Raw genomic sequence first — 22,968 nt, forward strand, 5'->3', positions numbered from 1 at the left:
TTTGTTGGGCATAACTCAAGTCTTCCTTCAACTACGCATAAATCTTTCGCCTTTTACTAAAGATTTCCGTGGAGGGGGACCAGTGTGAGTTTGTTGTATTTTTGGATGCTCTGCTGACTGCAGAGCTGCCTAAGTTTGGTCAATTGAAGAGAGTCTTTCATTAAGGTTTGGTTTCTCGCGAGGTGTTCAGGAGTGTTAGTCGCTTTTGCAGCACTGCTCCGTGAGGGTTGAGACTTTTACGTAGCATTTGTTTTGAATCATTGGTGTGGAGGGTGTTTCAAACTGGCCAAGTCACGTGATTTTAGCAAACAAGGCTTCATTGCGTAACAACCGTTTGAAAAACGTTGCGGAAATCCGATGGTTCACCGCTAGGGGGACTTGGTCACAAATGACCAGTGTCTAATATGGTTAGGTGAACTCGGGTCAGTTTGATCATGCATCCTTCTGACTAATAACACTACCATTTTGTTTACATTTTGTTTATAGACAGATTTAATGACAGAAATGTGCATAATTAAAAGGGGAGATAGTTTTAATGATTTGTTTGCCCTAAATAAAACTAAAAATCACACATAATACACTTTTAATTATTTCTTAATTAAGTTAAATCATTTTTTAAACATATTTTAATAAAAATCTTGCTATTACTTTGTAAAATGAAGTGTAAAATGTTTGGACAGATCTGCTTTTACACTATATTGACCAGCAGGAGTCGCCAACAAGTGTGGTGTTACGAACGCTTAGAAAAACTGAATACATTTTCGAAGCAATTGGTTCAATTGATTTGAAGCTTCTAAAAGCTTGGTTTCTCCCATCACTAGTGTTCAGTGGCTTTAAAGAAAGGTGCCGGGTAACTCCATCATAGGGACGGCAAGAGGTGCGAAAACGGCAAAGGGTCATCACTGTTCAGCTAGTGCATTTCGATCAGCAGTCCAGAGACAAAGTAAACCTCCCCATCGGGGAAATCGAACCCCGGTCTTCCGCGTGACAGGCGGAGATACTGTCCACTATACTAATGAGGACTTCACACACGCACAGGTGTCACGCCGGCCAACCTGCCCTTCGAAAGAAAAATCTTGGTATTCTGTGGTTATCAATTTACAGACACCAGCAGGAGGCATGTAAGGGAATCGACTGAATCCATGATCAATTCAGTGCAGCTCTGCAACAATAGTTGTTCAGAACATCCACAAGTTCTGTGGAGCAACAGACGTTTGCCTGCGTTGGTGGTATAGTGGTGAGCATAGCTGCCTTCCAAGCAGTTGACCCGGGTTCGATTCCCGGCCAACGCATTGCTTTTTGCTCGACGCCATCGTGAGAACGAGAGCAACGCAGCGCACTACTTGAGCCGATTTTGGTGGCGCGTGCAAGCTGTTTGAGAAGTCAAACGAAAAGGAGATCTCCCCGTCGGGGAATCGAACCCCGGTCTTCCGCGTGACAGGCGGAGATACTGTTCACTATACTAACGAGGACCTGGCGCCCGAGCGGAGTCGTCGAGCCGAATCGTCGGTCCATACCGCAGCTTATAACACACATACTCCCCATTTGTGAGGACAGCCTTCTTGTTCATTCCCCTCGTTTTTTCTTTATTTTGTGTGTTTGTTTATATTTTAAACAGTTTCTTTACCTTCTTTTTTAAAAAGCATTCCCTTCCACTGCCCCAGCCAACTACCATCCTTACCCCAAAATCAGTAAACCCCCTAGATAGCTCCTTTAAAAGGACAACCCTACCCCATTGTGAACCTTAACCCAATCCCTCCCCTTGCTTTTTTACTTTTTATCTGGAATAAATGAAACTAAACTACACCATGCCCTAACACCGGCTATCATAAACCCAAGAAGAATTTTTGAAGTGACAATTATCTCTTAAGCTGAAGGTCTTAGACATTGTTCTTCTGCTGGGGCCCTATCTTTCCTTTTTTTTTCTAGAGGCTATGGAAATTAATGAAGATTCCTCTGTCCTGGAAGAAAATTCCTCTTCTGTTATTTTTGGGGTGGCTTTTGTTATTTTATTTTTTGAGGTTTGAGAACCTAACGGAATTTAGATTTTAGGTAACCTGTGCCGGTGCATCCTCTGTGTAATGTGCAGAATTTCATTCCCCAAAACCTCTCAGCAAAAGATCACACTGTGACATGTTAGTAGCCTATGCCTGTCTTTATTTTGCGCAGGATGGCATTTCTACTTCTTTTGCTCCTCCCAGGTGGCAAGGTCTGGGTGGATCCTGATCCAGAAATTACCCTTTTTGAACATTATGGTGTGGCACAGGGACCACACTGGGTCGAGGTTTGTTGGGCATAACTCAAGTCTTCCTTCAACTACGCATAAATCTATCGCCTTTTACTAAAGATTTCCGTGGAGGGGGACCAGTGTGAGTTTGTTGTATATTTGGATGCTCTGCTGACTGCAGAGCTGCCTAAGTTTGGTCAATTGAAGAAAGTCTTTCATTAAGGTTTGGTTTCTCGCGAGGTGTTCAGGAGTGTTAGTCGCTTTTGCAGCACTGCCCCGTGAGGGTTGAGACTTTTACGTAGCATTTGTTTTGAATCATTGGTGTGGAGGGTGTTTCAAACTGGCCAAGTCACGTGATTTTAGCAAACGAGGCTTCGTTGCGTAACAACCGTTTGGAAACGTTGCGGAAATCCGATGGTTCACCGCTAGGGGGACTTGGTCACAAATGACCAGTGTCTAATATGGTTAGGTGAACTCGGGTCAGTTTGATCATGCATCCTTCTGACTAATAACACTAGCATTTTGTTTACATTTTGTTTATAGACAGATTTAATGACAGAAATGTGCATAATTAAAAGGGGAGATAGTTTTAATGATTCGTTTGCCCTAAATAAAACTTAAAACCACACATAATACACTTTTAATTATTTCTTAATTAAGTTAAATCATTTTTTAAACATATTTTAATAAAAATCTTGCTATTACTTTGTAAAATGAAGTGTAAAATGTTTGGACAGATCTGCTTTTACACTATATTGACCAGCAGGTGTCGCCAACGAGTGTGGTGTTACGAACGCTTAGAAAAACTGAATACATTTTCGAAGCAATTGGTTCAATTGATTTGAAGCTTCTAAAAGCTTGGTTTCTCCCATCACTAGTGTTCAGTGGCTTTAAAGAAAGGTGCCGGGTAACTCCATCATAGGGACGGCAAGAGGTGCGAAAACGGCAAAGGGGCATCACTGTTCAGCTAGTTCATTTCGATCGGCAGTCCAGAGACAAAGTAAACCTCCCCATCGGGGAATCGAACCCCAGTCTTCCGCGTGACAGGCGGAGATACTGTCCACTATACTAATGAGGACTTCACACACGCACAGGTGTCACGCCGGCCAACCTGCCCTTCGAAAGAAAACTCTTGGTATTCTGTGGTTATCAATTTACAGACACCAGCAGGAGGCATGTAAGGGAATCGACTGAATCCATGATCAATTCAGTGCAGCTCTGCAACAATAGTTGTTCAGAACATCCACAAGTTCTGTGGAGCAACAGAAGTTTGCCTGCGTTGGTGTTATAGTGGTGAGCATAGCTGCCTTCCAAGCAGTTGACCCGGGTTCGATTCCCGGCCAACGCATTGCTTTTTGCTCGTCGCCATCGTGAGAACGAGAGCAACGCAGCACACTACTTCAGCCGATTTTGGTGGCTCGTGCAAGCTGTTTGAGAAGTCAAACAAAAAGGAGATCTCCCCGTCGGGGAATCGAACCCCGGTCTTCCGCGTGACAGGCGGAGATACTGTCCACTATACTAACGAGGACCTGGCGCCTGAGTGGAGTCGTCGAGCCGAATCGTCGGTCCATACCGCAGCTTATAACACACATACTCCCCATTTGTGAGGACAGCCTTCCTGTTCATTCCCCTCGTTTTTTGTTTATTTTGTGTGTTTGTTTATATTTTAAACAGTTTCTTTACCTTCTTTTTTAAAAAGCATTCCCTTCCACTGCCCCAGCCAACTACCATCCTTACCCCAAAATCAGTAAACCCCCTAGATAGCTCCTTTAAAAGGACAACCCTACCCCATTGTGAACCTTAACCCAATCCCTCCCCTTGCTTTTTTACTTTTTATCTGGAATAAATGAAACTAAACTACACCATGCCCTAACACCGGCTATCATAAACCCAAGAAGAATTTTTGAAGTGACAATTACCTCTTAAGCTGAAGGTCTTAGACATTGTTCTTCTGTTGGGGCCCTATCTTTCCTTTTTTTTTTCTAGAGGCTATGGAAATTAATGAAGATTCCCCTGTCCTGGAAGAAAATTCCTCTTCTGTTATTTTTGGGGTGGCTTTTGTTATTTTATTTTTTGAGGTTTGAGAACCTAATGGAATTTAGATTTTAGGTAACCTGTGCCGGTGCATCCTCTGTGTAATGTGCAGAGTTTCATTCCCCAAAACCTCTCAGCAAAAGATCACACTGTGACATGTTAGTAGCCTATGCCTGTGTCTTTATTTTGCGCAGGATGGCATTTCTACTTCTTTTGCTCCTCCCAGGTGGCAAGGTCTGGGTGGATCCTGATCCAGAAATTACCCTTTTTGAACATTATGGTGTGGCACAGGGACCACACTGGGTCGAGGTTTGTTGGGCATAACTCAAGTCTTCCTTCAACTACGCATAAATCTTTCGCCTTTTACTAAAGATTTCCGTGGAGGGGGACCAGTGTGAGTTTGTTGTATTTTTGGATGCTCTGCTGACTGCAGAGCTGCCTAAGTTTGGTCAATTGAAGAAAGTCTTTCATTAAGGTTTGGTTTCTCGCGAGGTGTTCAGGAGTGTTAGTCGCTTTTGCAGCACTGCTCATGAGGGTTGAGACTTTTACGTAACATTTGTTTTGAATCATTGGTGTGGAGGGTGTTTCAAACTGGCCAAGTCACGTGATTTTAGCAAACGAGGCTTCATTGCGTAACAACCGTTGGAAACGTTGCGGAAATCCGATGGTTCACCGCTAGGGGGACTTGGTCACAAATGACCAGTGTCTAATATGGTTAGGTGAACTCGGGTCAGTTTGATCATGCATCCTTCTGACTAATAACGCTACCATTTTGTTTACATTTTGTTTATAGACAGATTTAATGACAGAAATGTGCATAATTAAAAGGGGAGATAGTTTTAATGATTCGTTTGCCCTAAATAAAACTAAAAATCACACATAATACACTTTTAATTATTTCTTAATTAAGTTAAAGTGCGTCTTGCAGGTTAACCACCACTGTCGATTAATGGGTACATAAATCACTCAAGATATGTGTATAATTTTTAAAATGTCTCAAAAATGGTCTTAAAGACCACTTTTTTACGTTTTTGGTATTAACGGTTTTTTTACGCAATTCTGCGATGACGTCACGTTGGGGAGAAGTGAAGGAAGCCTCAGCCAGAGCCATAGAGATAGATGAGACATTTATTGCTGTTTAATACTTACGTATACAATTTGGAAATCATATATACATCGTAGTAAATATATAATGTGTTATACTGCAAAGTTACCATGATAATTATTATTTATGATATCTGTGGAAATAAATAAAACTTCGCAAATCTGCTGATTTGATCCATTCATGTCCTGACCACCAGGCTAGAGATTTTTAAACATCCTTAGTTAATCCACACTTACTAGTCTATCAAATAATATCTCAAATATATTGTTTTGTGAAATAAAAGGATGCTTTATATTGTTTATGCGATTATAACGAATCACACGATCATTTTATACGCAGCAGTCAGCAGCTGCAGCACACTCGGATCCGACCGCATACATACTGTAATAAACAGGCGTTCGGTGGCTTTTTACATCACGACAGACTATGCCATTTGAGGAGGAACCGCTCATTGATCACCGTATTTTTATAAATCCTGTACATGTTTGGACCTGCCGAACAGGTTGAGGACTTTCATATACTTTGTTTAGCAGAGAGGTTGAGCAGTTTGACCAGCGGGCTGCGGGAACCGGACGCATATCACGCCACCAGACTGTGTTAACTCGAAATGTATAACTATTATCAGATCGACCCACCGGGAAAGTCCCGACTCTCTCGATTGCCATTCCGCTACTGGTTGTAAGAAAGTTAGTGCGTTTGGGTCGCTGGTCCCCGCGAACAGATGTGACGTGCCTCACTCAGCTTCCAGGATTAGAGACATGCTGCCAAAACCGTTTGTGCTGAAGATCGCATAAAGTTACACCCATTTCAGGCAGGATCATCCCCCTCAAGCCAGCATGCACGAGTATGTTAATTGTTTGTTTACTTTCTACACGAAGATATGCTAACGTTATGCTATCTGGCTGTCTGCCTATCTCTCTATACTAGCCTATCTATCTGTCTGTCTGTCTGTCTGTCTGTCTGTCTGTCTGTCTGTCTATCTATCTATCTATCTATCTATCTATCTATCTATCTATCTATCTATCTATCTATAATCTGCGCTATCAGAACTGTACTTTACTCGTCTTTCTATAGTCATTCTCAATGCTCTCAATGCGGCTTTGGGAAATTCTCTCCCCAGCGTGACGTCATACAGTGCGTTGTGGGGGAAAGGAGAATCATTGCAAACCGCTGTACTTTTTCATACTTTTTCGGGTTTTGTGATACCCAACAACATAAAATACAATGGATAACAGTTTAAATGTTTATTATCAACAAGCAAATTGCACAAATTCGTTGAAAAATTTTACCTGCAAATAGCCCTTTAAATCATTTTTTAAACATATTTTAATAAAAATCTTGCTATTACTTTGTAAAATGAAGTGTAAAATGTTTGGACAGATCTGCTTTTACACTATATTGACCAGCAGGTGTCGCCAACAAGTGTGGTGTTACGAACGCTTAGAAAAACTGAATACATTTTTGAAGCAATTGGTTCAATTGATTTGAAGCTTCTAAAAGCTTGGTTTCTCCCATCACTAGTGTTCAGTGGCTTTAAAGAAAGGTGCCGGGTAACTCCATCATAGGGACGGCAAGAGGTGCAAAAACGGCAAAGGGGCATCACTGTTCAGCTAGTGCATTTCGATCGGCAGTCCAGAGACAAAGTAAACCTCCCCATTGGGGAATCGAACCCCGGTCTTCCGCGTGACAGGCGGAGATACTGTCCACTATACTAATGAGGACTTCACACACGCACAGGTGTCACGCCGGCCAACCTGCCCTTCGAAAGAAAACTCTTGGTATTCTGTGGTTATCAATTTACAGACACCAGCAGGAGGCATGTAAGGGAATCGACTGAATCCATGATTAATTCAGTGCAGCTCTGCAACAATAGTTGTTCAGAACATCCACAAGTTCTGTGGAGCAACAGACGTTTGCCTGCGTTGGTGGTATAGTGGTGAGCATAGCTGCCTTCCAAGCAGTTGACCCGGGTTCGATTCCCGGCTAACGCATTGCTTTTTGCTCGACGCCATCGTGAGAACGAGAGCAACGCAGCGCACTACTTCAGCCGATTTTGGTGGCTCGTGCAAGCTGTTTGAGAAGTCAAACGAAAAGGAGATCTGCCCGTCGGGGAATCGAACCACGGTCTTCCGCGTGACAGGCGGAGATACTGTCCACTATACTAACGAGGCGTGGCGCCCGAGCGGAGTCGTCGAGCCGAATCGTCGGTCCATACCGCAGCTTATAACACACATACTCCCCATTTGTGAGGACAGCCTTCCTGTTCATTCCCCTCGTTTTTTGTTTATTTTGTGTGTTTGTTTATATTTTAAACAGTTTCTTTACCTTCTTTTTTAAAAAGCATTCCCTTCCACTGCCCCAGCCAACTACCATCCTTACCCCAAAATCAGTAAACCCCCTAGATAGCTCCTTTAAAAGGACAACCCTACCCCATTGTGAACCTTAACCCAATCCCTCCCCTTGCTTTTTTACTTTTTATCTGGAATAAATGAAACTAAACTACACCATGCCCTAACACCGGCTATCATAAACCCAAGAAGAATTTTTGAAGTGACAATTACCTCTTAAGCTGAAGGTCTTAGACATTGTTCTTCTGTTGGGGCCCTATCTTTCCTTATTTTTTCTAGAGGCTATGGAAATTAATGAAGATTCCCCTGTCCTGGAAGAAAATTCCTCTTCTGTTATTTTTGGGGTGGCTTTTGTTATTTTATTTTTTGAGGTTTGAGAACCTAACGGAATTTAGATTTTAGGTAACCTGTGCCGGTGCATCCTCTGTGTAATGTGCAGAGTTTCATTCCCCAAAACCTCTCAGCAAAAGATCACACTGTGACATGTTAGTAGCCTATGCCTGTGTCTTTATTTTGCGCAGGATGGCATTTCTACTTCTTTTGCTCCTCCCAGGTGGCAAGGTCTGGGTGGATCCTGATCCAGAAATTACCCTTTTTGAACATTATGGTGTGGCACAGGGACCACACTGGGTCGAGGTTTGTTGGGCATAACTCAAGTCTTCCTTCAACTACGCATAAATCTTTCGCCTTTTACTAAAGATTTCCGTGGAGGGGGACCAGTGTGAGTTTGTTGTATTTTTGGATGCTCTGCTGACTGCAGAGCTGCCTAAGTTTGGTCAATTGAAGAAAGTCTTTCATTAAGGTTTGGTTTCTTGCGAGGTGTTCAGGAGTGTTAGTCGCTTTTGCAGCACTGCTCCGTGAGGGTTGAGACTTTTACGTAGCATTTGTTTTGAATCATTGGTGTGGAGGGTGTTTCAAACTGGCCAAGTCACGTGATTTTAGCAAACGAGGCTTCATTGCGTAACAACTGTTTGGAAACGTTGCGGAAATCCGATGGTTCACCGCTAGGGGGACTTGGTCACAAATGACCAGTGTCTAATATGGTTAGGTGAACTCGGGTCAGTTTGATCATGCATCCTTCTGACTAATAACACTACCATTTTGTTTACATTTTGTTTATAGACAGATTTAATGACAGAAATGTGCATAATTAAAAGGGGAGATAGTTTTAATGATTCGTTTGCCCTAAATAAAACTAAAAATCACACATAATACACTTTTAATTATTTCTTAATTAAGTTAAATCATTTTTTAAACATATTTTAATAAAAATCTTGCTATTAGTTTGTAAAATGAAGTGTAAAATGTTTGGACAGATCTGCTTTTACACTATATTGACCAGCAGGTGTCGCCAACGAGTGTGGTGTTACGAACGCTTAGAAAAACTGAATACATTTTCGAAGCAATTGGTTCAATTGATTTGAAGCTTCTAAAAGCTTGGTTTCTCCCATCACTAGTGTTCAGAGGCTTTAAAGAAAGGTGCCGGGTAACTCCATCATAGGGACGGCAAGAGGTGCGAAAACGGCAAAGGGGCATCACTGTTCAGCTAGTGCATTTCGATCGGCAGTCCAGAGACAAAGTAAACCTCCCCATCGGGGAATCGAACCCCGGTCTTCCACGTGACAGGCGGAGATACTGTCCACTATACTAATGAGGACTTCACACACGCACAGGTGTCACGCCGGCTAATCTGCCCTTCGAAAGAAAACTCTTGGTATTCTGTGGTTATCAATTTACAGACACCAGCAGGAGGCATGTAAGGGAATCGACTGAATCCATGATCAATTCAGTGCAGCTCTGCAACAATAGTTGTTCAGAACATCCACAAGTTCTGTGGAGCAACAGACGTTTGCCTGCGTTGGTGGTATAGTGGTGAGCATAGCTGCCTTCCAAGCAGTTGACCCGGGTTCGATTCCCGGCTAACGCATTGCTTTTTGCTCGACGCCATCGTGAGAACGAGAGCAACGCAGCGCACTACTTCAGCCGATTTTGGTGGCTCGTGCAAGCTGTTTGAGAAGTCAAACGAAAAGGAGATCTGCCCGTCGGGGAATCGAACCCCGGTCTTCCGCGTGACGGGCGGAGATACTGTCCACTATACTAACGAGGCGTGGCGCCCGAGCGGAGTCGTCGAGCCGAATCGTCGGTCCATACCGCAGCTTATAACACACATACTCCACATTTGTGAGGACAGCCTTCCTGTTCATTCCCCTCGTTTTTTGTTTATTTTGTGTGTTTGTTTATATTTTAAACAGTTTCTTTACCTTCTTTTTTAAAAAGCATTCCCTTCCACTGCCCCAGCCAACTACCATCCTTACCCCAAAATCAGTAAACCCCCTAGATAGCTCCTTTAAAAGGACAACCCTACCCCATTGTGAACCTTAACCCAATCCCTCCCCTTGCTTTTTTACTTTTTATCTGGAATAAATGAAACTAAACTACACCATGCCCTAACACCGGCTATCATAAACCCAAGAAGAATTTTTGAAGTGACAATTACCTCTTAAGCTGAAGGTCTTAGACATTGTTCTTCTGTTGGGGCCCTATCTTTCCTTTTTTTTTCTAGAGGCTATGGAAATTAATGAAGATTCCCCTGTCCTGGAAGAAAATTCCTCTTCTGTTATTTTTGGGGTGGCTTTTGTTATTTTATTTTTTGAGGTTTGAGAACCTAACGGAATTTAGATTTTAGGTAACCTGTGCCGGTGCATCCTCTGTGTAATGTGCAGAGTTTCATTCCCCAAAACCTCTCACAAAAGATCACACTGTGACATGTTAGTAGCCTATGCCTGTGTCTTTATTTTGCGCAGGATGGCATTTCTACTTCTTTTGCTCCTCCCAGGTGGCAAGGTCTGGGTGGATCCTGATCCAGAAATTACCCTTTTTGAACATTATGGTGTGGCACAGGGACCACACTGGGTCGAGGTTTGTTGGGCATAACTCAAGTCTTCCTTCAACTACGCATAAATCTTTCGCCTTTTACTAAAGATTTCCGTGGAGGGGGACCAGTGTGAGTTTGTTGTATTTTTGGATGCTCTGCTGACTGCAGAGCTGCCTAGGTTTGGTCAATTGAAGAAAGTCTTTCATTAAGGTTTGGTTTCTCGCGAGGTGTTCAGGAGTGTTAGTCGCTTTTGCAGCACTGCTCCGTGAGGGTTGAGACTTTTACGTAGCATTTGTTTTGAATCATTGGTGTGGAGGGTGTTTCAAACTGGCCAAGTCACGTGATTTTAGCAAACGAGGCTTCATTGCGTAACAACCGTTTGGAAACGTTGCGGAAATCCGATGGTTCACCGCTAGGGGGACTTGGTCACAAATGACCAGTGTCTAATATGGTTAGGTGAACTCGGGTCAGTTTGATCATGCATCCTTCTGACTAATAACACTACCATTTTGTTTACATTTTGTTTATAGACAGATTTAATAACAGAAATGTGCATAATTAAAAGGGGAGATAGTTTTAATGATTCGTTTGCCCTAAATAAAACTAAAAATCACACATAATACACTTTTAATTATTTCTTAATTAAGTTAAATCATTTTTTAAACATATTTTAATAAAAATCTTGCTATTACTTTGTAAAATGAAGTGTAAAATGTTTGGACAGATCTGCTTTTACACTATATTGACCAGCAGGTGTCGCCAACGAGTGTGGTGTTACGAACGCTTAGAAAAACTGAATACATTTTCGAAGCAATTGGTTCAATTGATTTGAAGCTTCTAAAAGCTTGGTTTCTCCCATCACTAGTGTTCAGTGGCTTTAAAGAAAGGTGCCGGGTAACTCCATCATAGGGACGGCAAGAGGTGCGAAAACAGCAAAGGGGCATCACTGTTCAGCTAGTGCATTTCGATCGGCAGTCCAGAGACAAAGTAAACCTCCCCATCGGGGAATCGAACCCCGGTCTTCCACGTGACAGGCGGAGATACTGTCCACTATACTAATGAGGACTTCACACACGCACAGGTGTCACGCCGGCTAATCTGCCCTTCGAAAGAAAACTCTTGGTATTCTGTGGTTATCAATTTACAGACACCAGCAGGAGGCATGTAAGGGAATCGACTGAATCCATGATCAATTCAGTGCAGCTCTGCAACAATAGTTGTTCAGAACATCCACAAGTTCTGTGGAGCAACAGACGTTTGCCTGCGTTGGTGGTATAGTGGTGAGCATAGCTGCCTTCCAAGCAGTTGACCCGGGTTCGATTCCCGGCCAACGCATTGCTTTTTGCTCGACGCCATCTTGAGAACGAGAGCAACGCAGCGCACTACTTCAGCCGATTTTGGTGGCTCGTGCAAGCTGTTTGAGAAGTCAAACGAAAAGGAGATCTCCCCGTCGGGGAATCGAACCCCGGTCTTCCGCGTGACAGGCGGAGATACTGTCCACTATACTAACGAGGACCTGGCGCCCGAGCGGAGTCGTCGAGCCGAATCGTCGGTCCATACCGCAGCTTATAACACACATACTCCCCATTTGTGAGGACAGCCTTCCTGTTCATTCCCCTCGTTTTTTGTTTATTTTGTGTGTTTGTTTATATTTTAAACAGTTTCTTTACCTTCTTTTTTAAAAAGCATTCCCTTCCACTGCCCCAGCCAACTACCATCCTTACCCCAAAATCAGTAAACCCCCTAGATAGCTCCTTTAAAAGGACAACCCTACCCCATTGTGAACCTTAACCCAATCCCTCCCCTTGCTTTTTTACTTTTTATCTGGAATAAATGAAACTAAACTACACCATGCCCTAACACCGGCTATCATAAACCCAAGAAGAATTTTTGAAGTGACAATTACTTCTTAAGCTGAAGGTCTTAGACATTGTTCTTCTGTTGGGGCCCTATCTTTCCTTTTTTTTTTCTAGAGGCTATGGAAATTAATGAAGATTCCCCTGTCCTGGAAGAAAATTCCTCTTCTGTTATTTTTGGGGTGGCTTTTGTTATTTTATTTTTTGAGGTTTGAGAACCTAACGGAATTTAGATTTTAGGTAACCTGTGCCGGTGCATCCTCTGTGTAATGTGCAGAGTTTCATTCCCCAAAACCTCTCAGCAAAAGATCACACTGTGACATGTTAGTAGCCTATGCCTGTGTCTTTATTTTGCGCAGGATGGCATTTCTACTTCTTTTGCTCCTCCCAGGTGGCAAGGTCTGGGTGGATCCTGATCCAGAAATTACCCTTTTTGAACATTATGGTGTGGCACAGGGACCACACTGGGTCGAGGTTTGTTGGGCATAACTCAAGTCTTCCTTCAACTACGCATAAATCTTTCGCCTTTTACTAAAGATTTCCGTGGAGGGGGACCAGTGTGAGTGTGTTGTATTTTTGGATGCTCTGCTGACTGCAGAGCTGCCTAAGTTTGGTCAATCGAAGAAAGTCTTTCATTAAGGTTTGGTTTCTCGCGATGTGATCAGGAGTGTTAGTTTGCAGCACTGCTCCGTGAGGGTTGAGACTTTTACGTAGCATTTGTTTTGAATCATTGGTGTGGAGGGTGTTTCAAACTGGCCAAGTCACGTGATTTTAGCAAACGAGGCTTCATTGCGTAACAACTGTTTGGAAACGTTGCGGAAATCCGATGGTTCACTGCTAGGGGGACTTGGTCACAAATGACCAGTGTCTAATATGGTTAGGTGAACTCGGGTCAGTTTGATCATGCATCCTTCTGACTAATAACACTACCATTTTGTTTACATTTTGTTTATAGACAGATTTAATAACAGAAATGTGCATAATTAAAAGGGGAGATAGTTTTAATGATTCGTTTGCCCTAAATAAAACTAAAAATCACACATAATACACTTTTAATTATTTCTTAATTAAGTTAAATCATTTTTTAAACATATTTTAATAAAAATCTTGCTATTACTTTGTAAAATGAAGTGTAAAATGTTTGGACAGATCTGCTTTTACACTATATTGACCAGCAGGTGTCGCCAACGAGTGTGGTGTTACGAACGCTTAGAAAAACTGAATACATTTTCGAAGCAATTGGTTCAATTGATTTGAAGCTTCTAAAAGCTTGGTTTCTCCCATCACTAGTGTTCAGTGGCTTTAAAGAAAGGTGCCGGGTAACTCCATCATAGGGACGGCAAGAGGTGCAAAAACGGCAAAGGGGCATCACTGTTCAGCTAGTGCATTTCGATCGGCAGTCCAGAGACAAAGTAAACCTCCCCATCGGGGAATCGAACCCCGGTCTTCCGCGTGACAGGCGGAGATACTGTCCACTATACTAATGAGGACTTCACACACGCACAGGTGTCACGCCGGCCAACCTGCCCTTCGAAAGAAAACTCTTGGTATTCTGTGGTTATCAATTTACAGACACCAGCAGGAGGCATGTAAGGGAATCGACTGAATCCATGATCAATTCAGTGCAGCTCTGCAACAATAGTTGTTCAGAACATCCACAAGTTCTGTGGAGCAACAGACGTTTGCCTGCGTTGGTGGTATAGTGGTGAGCATAGCTGCCTTCCAAGCAGTTGACCCGGGTTCGATTCCCGGCCAACGCATTGTTTTTTGCTCGACGCCATCGTGAGAACGAGAGCAACGCAGCGCACTACTTCAGCCGATTTTGGTGGCTCGTGCAAGCTGTTTGAGAAGTCAAACGAAAAGGAGATCTCCCCGTCGGGGAATCGAACCCCGGTCTTCCGCGTGACAGGCGGAGATACTGTCCACTATACTAACGAGGACCTGGCCCCTGAGCGGAGTCGTCGAGCCGAATCGTCGGTCCATACCGCAGCTTATAACACACATACTCCCCATTTGTGAGGACAGCCTTCCTGTTCATTCCCCTCGTTTTTTGTTTATTTTGTGTGTTTGTTTATATTTTAAACAGTTTCTTTACCTTCTTTTTTAAAAAGCATTCCCTTCCACTGCCCCAGCCAACTACCATCCTTACCCCAAAATCAGTAAACCCCCTAGATAGCTCCTTTAAAAGGACAACCCTACCCCATTGTGAACCTTAACCCAATCCTTCTCCTTGCTTTTTTACTTTTTATCTGGAATAAATGAAACTAAACTACACCATGCCCTAACACCGGCTATCATAAACCCAAGAAGAATTTTTGAAGTGACAATTACCTCTTAAGCTGAAGGTCTTAGACATTGTTCTTCTGTTGGGGCCCTATCTTTCCTTTTTTTTTCTAGAGGCTATGGAAATTAATGAAGATTCCCCTGTCCTGGAAGAAAATTCCTCTTCTGTTATTTTTGGGGTGGCTTTTGTTATTTTATTTTTTGAGGTTTGAGAACCTAACGGAATTTAGATTTTAGGTAACCTGTGCCGGTGCATCCTCTGTGTAATGTGCAGAGTTTCATTCCCCAAAACCTTTTTGGGGAATGAAAAGGTGCAAAAGATCACACTGTGACATGTTAGTAGCCTATGCCTGTGTCTTTATTTTGCGCAGGATGGCATTTCTACTTCTTTTGCTCCTCCCAGGTGGCAAGGTCTGGGTGGATCCTGATCCAGAAATTACCCTTTTTGAACATTATGGTGTGGCACAGGGACCACACTGGGTCGAGGTTTGTTGGGCATAACTCAAGTCTTCCTTCAACTACGCATAAATCTTTCGCCTTTTACTAAAGATTTCCATGGAGGGGGACCAGTGTGAGTTTGTTGTATTTTTGGATGCTCTGCTGACTGCAGAGCTGCCTAAGTTTGGTCAATTGAAGAAAGTCTTTCATTAAGGTTTGGTTTCTTGCGAGGTGTTCAGAAGTGTTAGTCGCTTTTGCAGCACTGCTCCGTAAGGGTTGAGACTTTTACGTAGCATTTGTTTTGAATCATTGGTGTGGAGGGTGTTTCAAACTGGCCAAGTCACGTGATTTTAGCAAACGAGGCTTCATTGCATAACAACCGTTTGGAAACGTTGCGGAAATCCGATGGTTCACCGCTAGGGGGACTTGGTCACAAATGACCAGTGTCTAATATGGTTAGGTGAACTCGGGTCAGTTTGATCATGCATCCTTCTGACTAATAACACTACCATTTTGTTTACATTTTGTTTATAGACAGATTTAATGACAGAAATGTGCATAATTAAAAGGGGAGATAGTTTTAATGATTCGTTTGCCCTAAATAAAACTAAAAATCACACATAATACACTTTTAATTATTTCTTAATTAAGTTAAATCATTTTTTAAACATATTTTAATAAAAATCTTGCTATTACTTTGTAAAATGAAGTGTAAAATGTTTGGACAGATCTGCTTTTACACTATATTGACCAGCAGGTGTCGCCAACGAGTGTGGTGTTACGAACGCTTAGAAAAACTGAATACATTTTCAAAGACAAATGGTTCAATTGATTTGAAGCTTCTAAAAGCTTGGTTTCTCCCATCACTAGTGTTCAGTGGCTTTAAAGAAAGGTGCCGGGTAACTCCATCATAGGGACGGCTAGAGGTGCGAAAACGGCATCACTGTTCAGCTAGTGCATTTCGATCGACAGTCCAGAGACAAAGTAAACCTCCCCATCGGGGAATCAAACCCCGGTCTTCCGCGTGACAGGCGGAGATACTGTCCACTATACTAATGAGGACTTCACACATGCACAGGTGTCACGCCGGCCAACCTGCCCTTCGAAAGAAAACTCTTGGTATTCTGTGGTTATCAATTTACAGACACAGGGAATCGACTGAATCCATGATCAATTCAGTGCAGCTCTGCAACAATAGTTGTTCAGAACATCCACAAGTTCTGTGGAGCAACAGACGTTTGCCTGCGTTGGTGGTATAGTGGTGAGCATAGCTGCCTTCCAAGCAGTTGACCCGGGTTCGATTCCCGGCCAACGCATTGCTTTTTGCTCGACGCCATCGTGAGAACGAGAGCAACGCAGCGCACTACTTCAGCCGATTTTGGTGGCTCGTGCAAGCTGTTTGAGAAGTCAAACGAAAAGGAGATCTCCCCGTCGGGGAATCGAACCCCGATCTTCCGCGTGACAGGCGGAGATACTGTCCACTATACTAAAGAGGACCTGGCGCCCGAGCGGAGTCGTCGAGCCGAATCGTCGGTCCATACCGCAGCTTATAACACACATACTCCCCATTTGTGAGGACAGCCTTCCTGTTCATTCCCCTCGTTTTTTGTTTATTTTGTGTGTTTGTTTATATTTTAAACAGTTTCTTTACCTTCTTTTTTAAAAAGCATTCCCTTCCACTGCCCCAGCCAACTACCATCCTTACCCCAAAATCAGTAAACCCCCTAGATAGCTCCTTTAAAAGGACAACCCTACCCCATTGTGAACCTTAACCCAATCCCTCCCCTTGCTTTTTTACTTTTTATCTGGAATAAATGAAACTAAACTACACCATGCCCTAACACCGGCTATCATAAACCCAAGAAGAATTTTTGAAGTGACAATTACCTCTTAAGCTGAAGGTCTTAGACATTGTTCTTCTGTTGGGGCCCTATCTTTCCTTTTTTTTTCTAGAGGCTATGGAAATTAATGAAGATTCCCCTGTCCTGGAAGAAAATGCCTCTTCTGTTATTTTTGGGGTGGCTTTTGTTATTTTATTTTTTGAGGTTTGAGAACCTAACGGAATTTAGATTTTAGGTAACCTGTGCCGGTGCATCCTCTGTGTAATGTGCAGAGTTTCATTCCCCAAAACCTCTCAGCAAAAGATCACACTGTGACATGTTAGTAGCCTATGCCTGTGTCTTTATTTTGCGCAGGATGGCATTTCTACTTCTTTTGCTCCTCCCAGGTGGCAAGGTCTGGGTGGATCCTGATCCAGAAATTACCCTTTTTGAACATTATGGTGTGGCACAGGGACCACACTGGGTCGAGGTTTGTTGGGCATAACTCAAGTCTTCCTTCAACTACGCATAAATCTTTCGCCTTTTACTAAAGATTTCCGTGGAGGGGGACCAGTGTGAGTGTGTTGTATTTTTGGATGCTCTGCTGACTGCAGAGCTGCCTAAGTTTGGTCAATCGAAGAAAGTCTTTCATTAAGGTTTGGTTTCTCGCGATGTGATCAGGAGTGTTAGTTTGCAGCACTGCTCCGTGAGGGTTGAGACTTTTACGTAGCATTTGTTTTGAATCATTGGTGTGGAGGGTGTTTCAAACTGGCCAAGTCACGTGATTTTAGCAAACGAGGCTTCATTGCGTAACAACTGTTTGGAAACGTTGCGGAAATCCGATGGTTCACTGCTAGGGGGACTTGGTCACAAATGACCAGTGTCTAATATGGTTAGGTGAACTCGGGTCAGTTTGATCATGCATCCTTCTGACTAATAACACTACCATTTTGTTTACATTTTGTTTATAGACAGATTTAATAACAGAAATGTGCATAATTAAAAGGGGAGATAGTTTTAATGATTCGTTTGCCCTAAATAAAACTAAAAATCACACATAATACACTTTTAATTATTTCTTAATTAAGTTAAATCATTTTTTAAACATATTTTAATAAAAATCTTGCTATTACTTTGTAAAATGAAGTGTAAAATGTTTGGACAGATCTGCTTTTACACTATATTGACCAGCAGGTGTCGCCAACGAGTGTGGTGTTACGAACGCTTAGAAAAACTGAATACATTTTCGAAGCAATTGGTTCAATTGATTTGAAGCTTCTAAAAGCTTGGTTTCTCCCATCACTAGTGTTCAGTGGCTTTAAAGAAAGGTGCCGGGTAACTCCATCATAGGGACGGCAAGAGGTGCAAAAACGGCAAAGGGGCATCACTGTTCAGCTAGTGCATTTCGATCGGCAGTCCAGAGACAAAGTAAACCTCCCCATCGGGGAATCGAACCCCGGTCTTCCGCGTGACAGGCGGAGATACTGTCCACTATACTAATGAGGACTTCACACACGCACAGGTGTCACGCCGGCCAACCTGCCCTTCGAAAGAAAACTCTTGGTATTCTGTGGTTATCAATTTACAGACACCAGCAGGAGGCATGTAAGGGAATCGACTGAATCCATGATCAATTCAGTGCAGCTCTGCAACAATAGTTGTTCAGAACATCCACAAGTTCTGTGGAGCAACAGATGTTTGCCTGCGTTGGTGGTATAGTGGTGAGCATAGCTGCCTTCCAAGCAGTTGACCCGGGTTCGATTCCCGGCCAACGCATTGTTTTTTGCTCGACGCCATCGTGAGAACGAGAGCAACGCAGCGCACTACTTCAGCCGATTTTGGTGGCTCGTGCAAGCTGTTTGAGAAGTCAAACGAAAAGGAGATCTCCCCGTCGGGGAATCGAACCCCGGTCTTCCGCGTGACAGGCGGAGATACTGTCCACTATACTAACGAGGACCTGGCCCCTGAGCGGAGTCGTCGAGCCGAATCGTCGGTCCATACCGCAGCTTATAACACACATACTCCCCATTTGTGAGGACAGCCTTCCTGTTCATTCCCCTCGTTTTTTGTTTATTTTGTGTGTTTGTTTATATTTTAAACAGTTTCTTTACCTTCTTTTTTAAAAAGCATTCCCTTCCACTGCCCCAGCCAACTACCATCCTTACCCCAAAATCAGTAAACCCCCTAGATAGCTCCTTTAAAAGGACAACCCTACCCCATTGTGAACCTTAACCCAATCCTTCTCCTTGCTTTTTTACTTTTTATCTGGAATAAATGAAACTAAACTACACCATGCCCTAACACCGGCTATCATAAACCCAAGAAGAATTTTTGAAGTGACAATTACCTCTTAAGCTGAAGGTCTTAGACATTGTTCTTCTGTTGGGGCCCTATCTTTCCTTTTTTTTTCTAGAGGCTATGGAAATTAATGAAGATTCCCCTGTCCTGGAAGAAAATTCCTCTTCTGTTATTTTTGGGGTGGCTTTTGTTATTTTATTTTTTGAGGTTTGAGAACCTAACGGAATTTAGATTTTAGGTAACCTGTGCCGGTGCATCCTCTGTGTAATGTGCAGAGTTTCATTCCCCAAAACCTTTTTGGGGAATGAAAAGGTGCAAAAGATCACACTGTGACATGTTAGTAGCCTATGCCTGTGTCTTTATTTTGCGCAGGATGGCATTTCTACTTCTTTTGCTCCTCCCAGGTGGCAAGGTCTGGGTGGATCCTGATCCAGAAATTACCCTTTTTGAACATTATGGTGTGGCACAGGGACCACACTGGGTCGAGGTTTGTTGGGCATAACTCAAGTCTTCCTTCAACTACGCATAAATCTTTCGCCTTTTACTAAAGATTTCCATGGAGGGGGACCAGTGTGAGTTTGTTGTATTTTTGGATGCTCTGCTGACTGCAGAGCTGCCTAAGTTTGGTCAATTGAAGAAAGTCTTTCATTAAGGTTTGGTTTCTTGCGAGGTGTTCAGAAGTGTTAGTCGCTTTTGCAGCACTGCTCCGTAAGGGTTGAGACTTTTACGTAGCATTTGTTTTGAATCATTGGTGTGGAGGGTGTTTCAAACTGGCCAAGTCACGTGATTTTAGCAAACGAGGCTTCATTGCATAACAACCGTTTGGAAACGTTGCGGAAATCCGATGGTTCACCGCTAGGGGGACTTGGTCACAAATGACCAGTGTCTAATATGGTTAGGTGAACTCGGGTCAGTTTGATCATGCATCCTTCTGACTAATAACACTACCATTTTGTTTACATTTTGTTTATAGACAGATTTAATGACAGAAATGTGCATAATTAAAAGGGGAGATAGTTTTAATGATTCGTTTGCCCTAAATAAAACTAAAAATCACACATAATACACTTTTAATTATTTCTTAATTAAGTTAAATCATTTTTTAAACATATTTTAATAAAAATCTTGCTATTACTTTGTAAAATGAAGTGTAAAATGTTTGGACAGATCTGCTTTTACACTATATTGACCAGCAGGTGTCGCCAACGAGTGTGGTGTTACGAACGCTTAGAAAAACTGAATACATTTTCAAAGACAAATGGTTCAATTGATTTGAAGCTTCTAAAAGCTTGGTTTCTCCCATCACTAGTGTTCAGTGGCTTTAAAGAAAGGTGCCGGGTAACTCCATCATAGGGACGGCTAGAGGTGCGAAAACGGCATCACTGTTCAGCTAGTGCATTTCGATCGACAGTCCAGAGACAAAGTAAACCTCCCCATCGGGGAATCAAACCCCGGTCTTCCGCGTGACAGGCGGAGATACTGTCCACTATACTAATGAGGACTTCACACATGCACAGGTGTCACGCCGGCCAACCTGCCCTTCGAAAGAAAACTCTTGGTATTCTGTGGTTATCAATTTACAGACACAGGGAATCGACTGAATCCATGATCAATTCAGTGCAGCTCTGCAACAATAGTTGTTCAGAACATCCACAAGTTCTGTGGAGCAACAGACGTTTGCCTGCGTTGGTGGTATAGTGGTGAGCATAGCTGCCTTCCAAGCAGTTGACCCGGGTTCGATTCCCGGCCAACGCATTGCTTTTTGCTCGACGCCATCGTGAGAACGAGAGCAACGCAGCGCACTACTTCAGCCGATTTTGGTGGCTCGTGCAAGCTGTTTGAGAAGTCAAACGAAAAGGAGATCTCCCCGTCGGGGAATCGAACCCCGATCTTCCGCGTGACAGGCGGAGATACTGTCCACTATACTAAAGAGGACCTGGCGCCCGAGCGGAGTCGTCGAGCCGAATCGTCGGTCCATACCGCAGCTTATAACACACATACTCCCCATTTGTGAGGACAGCCTTCCTGTTCATTCCCCTCGTTTTTTGTTTATTTTGTGTGTTTGTTTATATTTTAAACAGTTTCTTTACCTTCTTTTTTAAAAAGCATTCCCTTCCACTGCCCCAGCCAACTACCATCCTTACCCCAAAATCAGTAAACCCCCTAGATAGCTCCTTTAAAAGGACAACCCTACCCCATTGTGAACCTTAACCCAATCCCTCCCCTTGCTTTTTTACTTTTTATCTGGAATAAATGAAACTAAACTACACCATGCCCTAACACCGGCTATCATAAACCCAAGAAGAATTTTTGAAGTGACAATTACCTCTTAAGCTGAAGGTCTTAGACATTGTTCTTCTGTTGGGGCCCTATCTTTCCTTTTTTTTTCTAGAGGCTATGGAAATTAATGAAGATTCCCCTGTCCTGGAAGAAAATGCCTCTTCTGTTATTTTTGGGGTGGCTTTTGTTATTTTATTTTTTGAGGTTTGAGAACCTAACGGAATTTAGATTTTAGGTAACCTGTGCCGGTGCATCCTCTGTGTAATGTGCAGAGTTTCATTCCCCAAAACCTCTCAGCAAAAGATCACACTGTGACATGTTAGTAGCCTATGCCTGTGTCTTTATTTTGCGCAGGATGGCATTTCTACTTCTTTTGCTCCTCCCAGGTGGCAAGGTCTGGGTGGATCCTGATCCAGAAATTACCCTTTTTGAACATTATGGTGTGGCACAGGGACCACACTGGGTCGAGGTTTGTTGGGCATAACTCAAGTCTTCCTTCAACTACGCATAAATCTTTCGCCTTTTACTAAAGATTTCCGTGGAGGGGGACCAGTGTGAGTTTGTTGTATTTTTGGATGCTCTGCTGACTGCAGAGCTGCCTAAGTTTGGTCAATCGAAGAAAGTCTTTCATTAAGGTTTGGTTTCTCGCGAGGTGTTCAGGAGTGTTAGTCGCTTTTGCAGCACTGCTCCGTGAGGGTTGAGACTTTTACGTAGCATTTGTTTTGAATCATTGGTGTGGAGGGTGTTTCAAACTGGCCAAGTCACGTGATTTTAGCAAACGAGGCTTCATTGCGTAACAACCGTTTGGAAACGTTGCGGAAATCCGATGGTTCACCGCTAGGGGGACTTGGTCACAAATGACCAGTGTCTAATATGGTTAGGTGAACTCGGGTCAGTTTGATCATGCCTCCTTCTGACTAATAACACTACCATTTTGTTTACATTTTGTTTATAGACAGATTTAATGACAGAAATGTGCATAATTAAAAGGGGAGATAGTTTTAATGATTCGTTTGCCCTAAATAAAACTAAAAATCACACATAATACACTTTTAATTATTTCTTAATTAAGTTAAATCATTTTTTAAACATATTTTAATAAAAATCTTGCTATTACTTTGTAAAATGAAGTGTAAAATGTTTGGACAGATCTGCTTTTACACTATATTGACCAGCAGGTGTCGCCAACGAGTGTGGTGTTACGAACGCTTAGAAAAACTGAATACATTTTTGAAGCAATTGGTTCAATTGATTTGAAGCTTCTAAAAGCTTGGTTTCTCCCATCACTAGTGTTCAGTGGCTTTAAAGAAAGGTGCCGGGTAACTCCATCATAGGGACGGCAAGAGGTGCGAAAACGGCAAAGGGGCATCACTGTTCAGCTAGTGCATTTCGATCGGCAGTCCA

General features: G+C 42.8%; 22 non-coding genes across 22 annotated transcripts; 18 read left to right on the top strand and 4 right to left on the bottom strand.

Annotated features, from left to right (window-relative positions):
- Positions 1-11: 11 nt before the first annotated feature.
- LOC135771928 (U5 spliceosomal RNA) lies at positions 12-127 on the top strand. The gene has a single exon (XR_010543132.1). It is a non-coding gene; the product is annotated as a U5 spliceosomal RNA (small nuclear RNA).
- Positions 128-1,220: 1,093 nt separating this feature from the next.
- On the top strand, positions 1,221-1,292 carry trnag-ucc (transfer RNA glycine (anticodon UCC)). The gene has a single exon. It is a non-coding gene; the product is annotated as a tRNA-Gly (tRNA).
- Positions 1,293-2,296: 1,004 nt separating this feature from the next.
- On the top strand, positions 2,297-2,412 carry LOC135771982 (U5 spliceosomal RNA). The gene has a single exon (XR_010543183.1). It is a non-coding gene; the product is annotated as a U5 spliceosomal RNA (small nuclear RNA).
- Positions 2,413-3,683: 1,271 nt separating this feature from the next.
- Positions 3,684-3,755, bottom strand: trnad-guc (transfer RNA aspartic acid (anticodon GUC)). Its single transcript has one exon. It is a non-coding gene; the product is annotated as a tRNA-Asp (tRNA).
- Positions 3,756-4,582: 827 nt separating this feature from the next.
- Positions 4,583-4,698, top strand: LOC135771929 (U5 spliceosomal RNA). The gene has a single exon (XR_010543133.1). It is a non-coding gene; the product is annotated as a U5 spliceosomal RNA (small nuclear RNA).
- Positions 4,699-7,285: 2,587 nt separating this feature from the next.
- On the top strand, positions 7,286-7,357 carry trnag-ucc (transfer RNA glycine (anticodon UCC)). Its single transcript has one exon. It is a non-coding gene; the product is annotated as a tRNA-Gly (tRNA).
- A 1,005-nt stretch (positions 7,358-8,362) lies between these two features.
- Positions 8,363-8,478, top strand: LOC135771930 (U5 spliceosomal RNA). The gene has a single exon (XR_010543134.1). It is a non-coding gene; the product is annotated as a U5 spliceosomal RNA (small nuclear RNA).
- Positions 8,479-9,569: 1,091 nt separating this feature from the next.
- Positions 9,570-9,641, top strand: trnag-ucc (transfer RNA glycine (anticodon UCC)). Its single transcript has one exon. It is a non-coding gene; the product is annotated as a tRNA-Gly (tRNA).
- Positions 9,642-10,645: 1,004 nt separating this feature from the next.
- Positions 10,646-10,761, top strand: LOC135771931 (U5 spliceosomal RNA). Its single transcript, XR_010543135.1, has one exon. It is a non-coding gene; the product is annotated as a U5 spliceosomal RNA (small nuclear RNA).
- Positions 10,762-11,852: 1,091 nt separating this feature from the next.
- trnag-ucc (transfer RNA glycine (anticodon UCC)) lies at positions 11,853-11,924 on the top strand. Its single transcript has one exon. It is a non-coding gene; the product is annotated as a tRNA-Gly (tRNA).
- Positions 11,925-12,032: 108 nt separating this feature from the next.
- Positions 12,033-12,104, bottom strand: trnad-guc (transfer RNA aspartic acid (anticodon GUC)). Its single transcript has one exon. It is a non-coding gene; the product is annotated as a tRNA-Asp (tRNA).
- Positions 12,105-12,931: 827 nt separating this feature from the next.
- On the top strand, positions 12,932-13,047 carry LOC135771936 (U5 spliceosomal RNA). The gene has a single exon (XR_010543140.1). It is a non-coding gene; the product is annotated as a U5 spliceosomal RNA (small nuclear RNA).
- Positions 13,048-14,133: 1,086 nt separating this feature from the next.
- Positions 14,134-14,205, top strand: trnag-ucc (transfer RNA glycine (anticodon UCC)). The gene has a single exon. It is a non-coding gene; the product is annotated as a tRNA-Gly (tRNA).
- A 108-nt stretch (positions 14,206-14,313) lies between these two features.
- On the bottom strand, positions 14,314-14,385 carry trnad-guc (transfer RNA aspartic acid (anticodon GUC)). Its single transcript has one exon. It is a non-coding gene; the product is annotated as a tRNA-Asp (tRNA).
- An 841-nt stretch (positions 14,386-15,226) lies between these two features.
- LOC135771972 (U5 spliceosomal RNA) lies at positions 15,227-15,342 on the top strand. The gene has a single exon (XR_010543173.1). It is a non-coding gene; the product is annotated as a U5 spliceosomal RNA (small nuclear RNA).
- Positions 15,343-16,410: 1,068 nt separating this feature from the next.
- trnag-ucc (transfer RNA glycine (anticodon UCC)) lies at positions 16,411-16,482 on the top strand. Its single transcript has one exon. It is a non-coding gene; the product is annotated as a tRNA-Gly (tRNA).
- A 1,006-nt stretch (positions 16,483-17,488) lies between these two features.
- Positions 17,489-17,604, top strand: LOC135771938 (U5 spliceosomal RNA). The gene has a single exon (XR_010543141.1). It is a non-coding gene; the product is annotated as a U5 spliceosomal RNA (small nuclear RNA).
- Positions 17,605-18,690: 1,086 nt separating this feature from the next.
- trnag-ucc (transfer RNA glycine (anticodon UCC)) lies at positions 18,691-18,762 on the top strand. Its single transcript has one exon. It is a non-coding gene; the product is annotated as a tRNA-Gly (tRNA).
- A 108-nt stretch (positions 18,763-18,870) lies between these two features.
- Positions 18,871-18,942, bottom strand: trnad-guc (transfer RNA aspartic acid (anticodon GUC)). The gene has a single exon. It is a non-coding gene; the product is annotated as a tRNA-Asp (tRNA).
- Positions 18,943-19,783: 841 nt separating this feature from the next.
- Positions 19,784-19,899, top strand: LOC135771973 (U5 spliceosomal RNA). The gene has a single exon (XR_010543174.1). It is a non-coding gene; the product is annotated as a U5 spliceosomal RNA (small nuclear RNA).
- Positions 19,900-20,967: 1,068 nt separating this feature from the next.
- Positions 20,968-21,039, top strand: trnag-ucc (transfer RNA glycine (anticodon UCC)). Its single transcript has one exon. It is a non-coding gene; the product is annotated as a tRNA-Gly (tRNA).
- Positions 21,040-22,045: 1,006 nt separating this feature from the next.
- Positions 22,046-22,161, top strand: LOC135771932 (U5 spliceosomal RNA). Its single transcript, XR_010543136.1, has one exon. It is a non-coding gene; the product is annotated as a U5 spliceosomal RNA (small nuclear RNA).
- The last annotated feature ends 807 nt before the right edge of the window (positions 22,162-22,968 follow it).

The sequence above is a fragment of the Paramisgurnus dabryanus genome, chromosome 8 (assembly GCF_030506205.2).
Source record: "Paramisgurnus dabryanus chromosome 8, PD_genome_1.1, whole genome shotgun sequence".
NCBI classification, from domain to species: Eukaryota; Metazoa; Chordata; class Actinopteri; order Cypriniformes; family Cobitidae; genus Paramisgurnus; species Paramisgurnus dabryanus.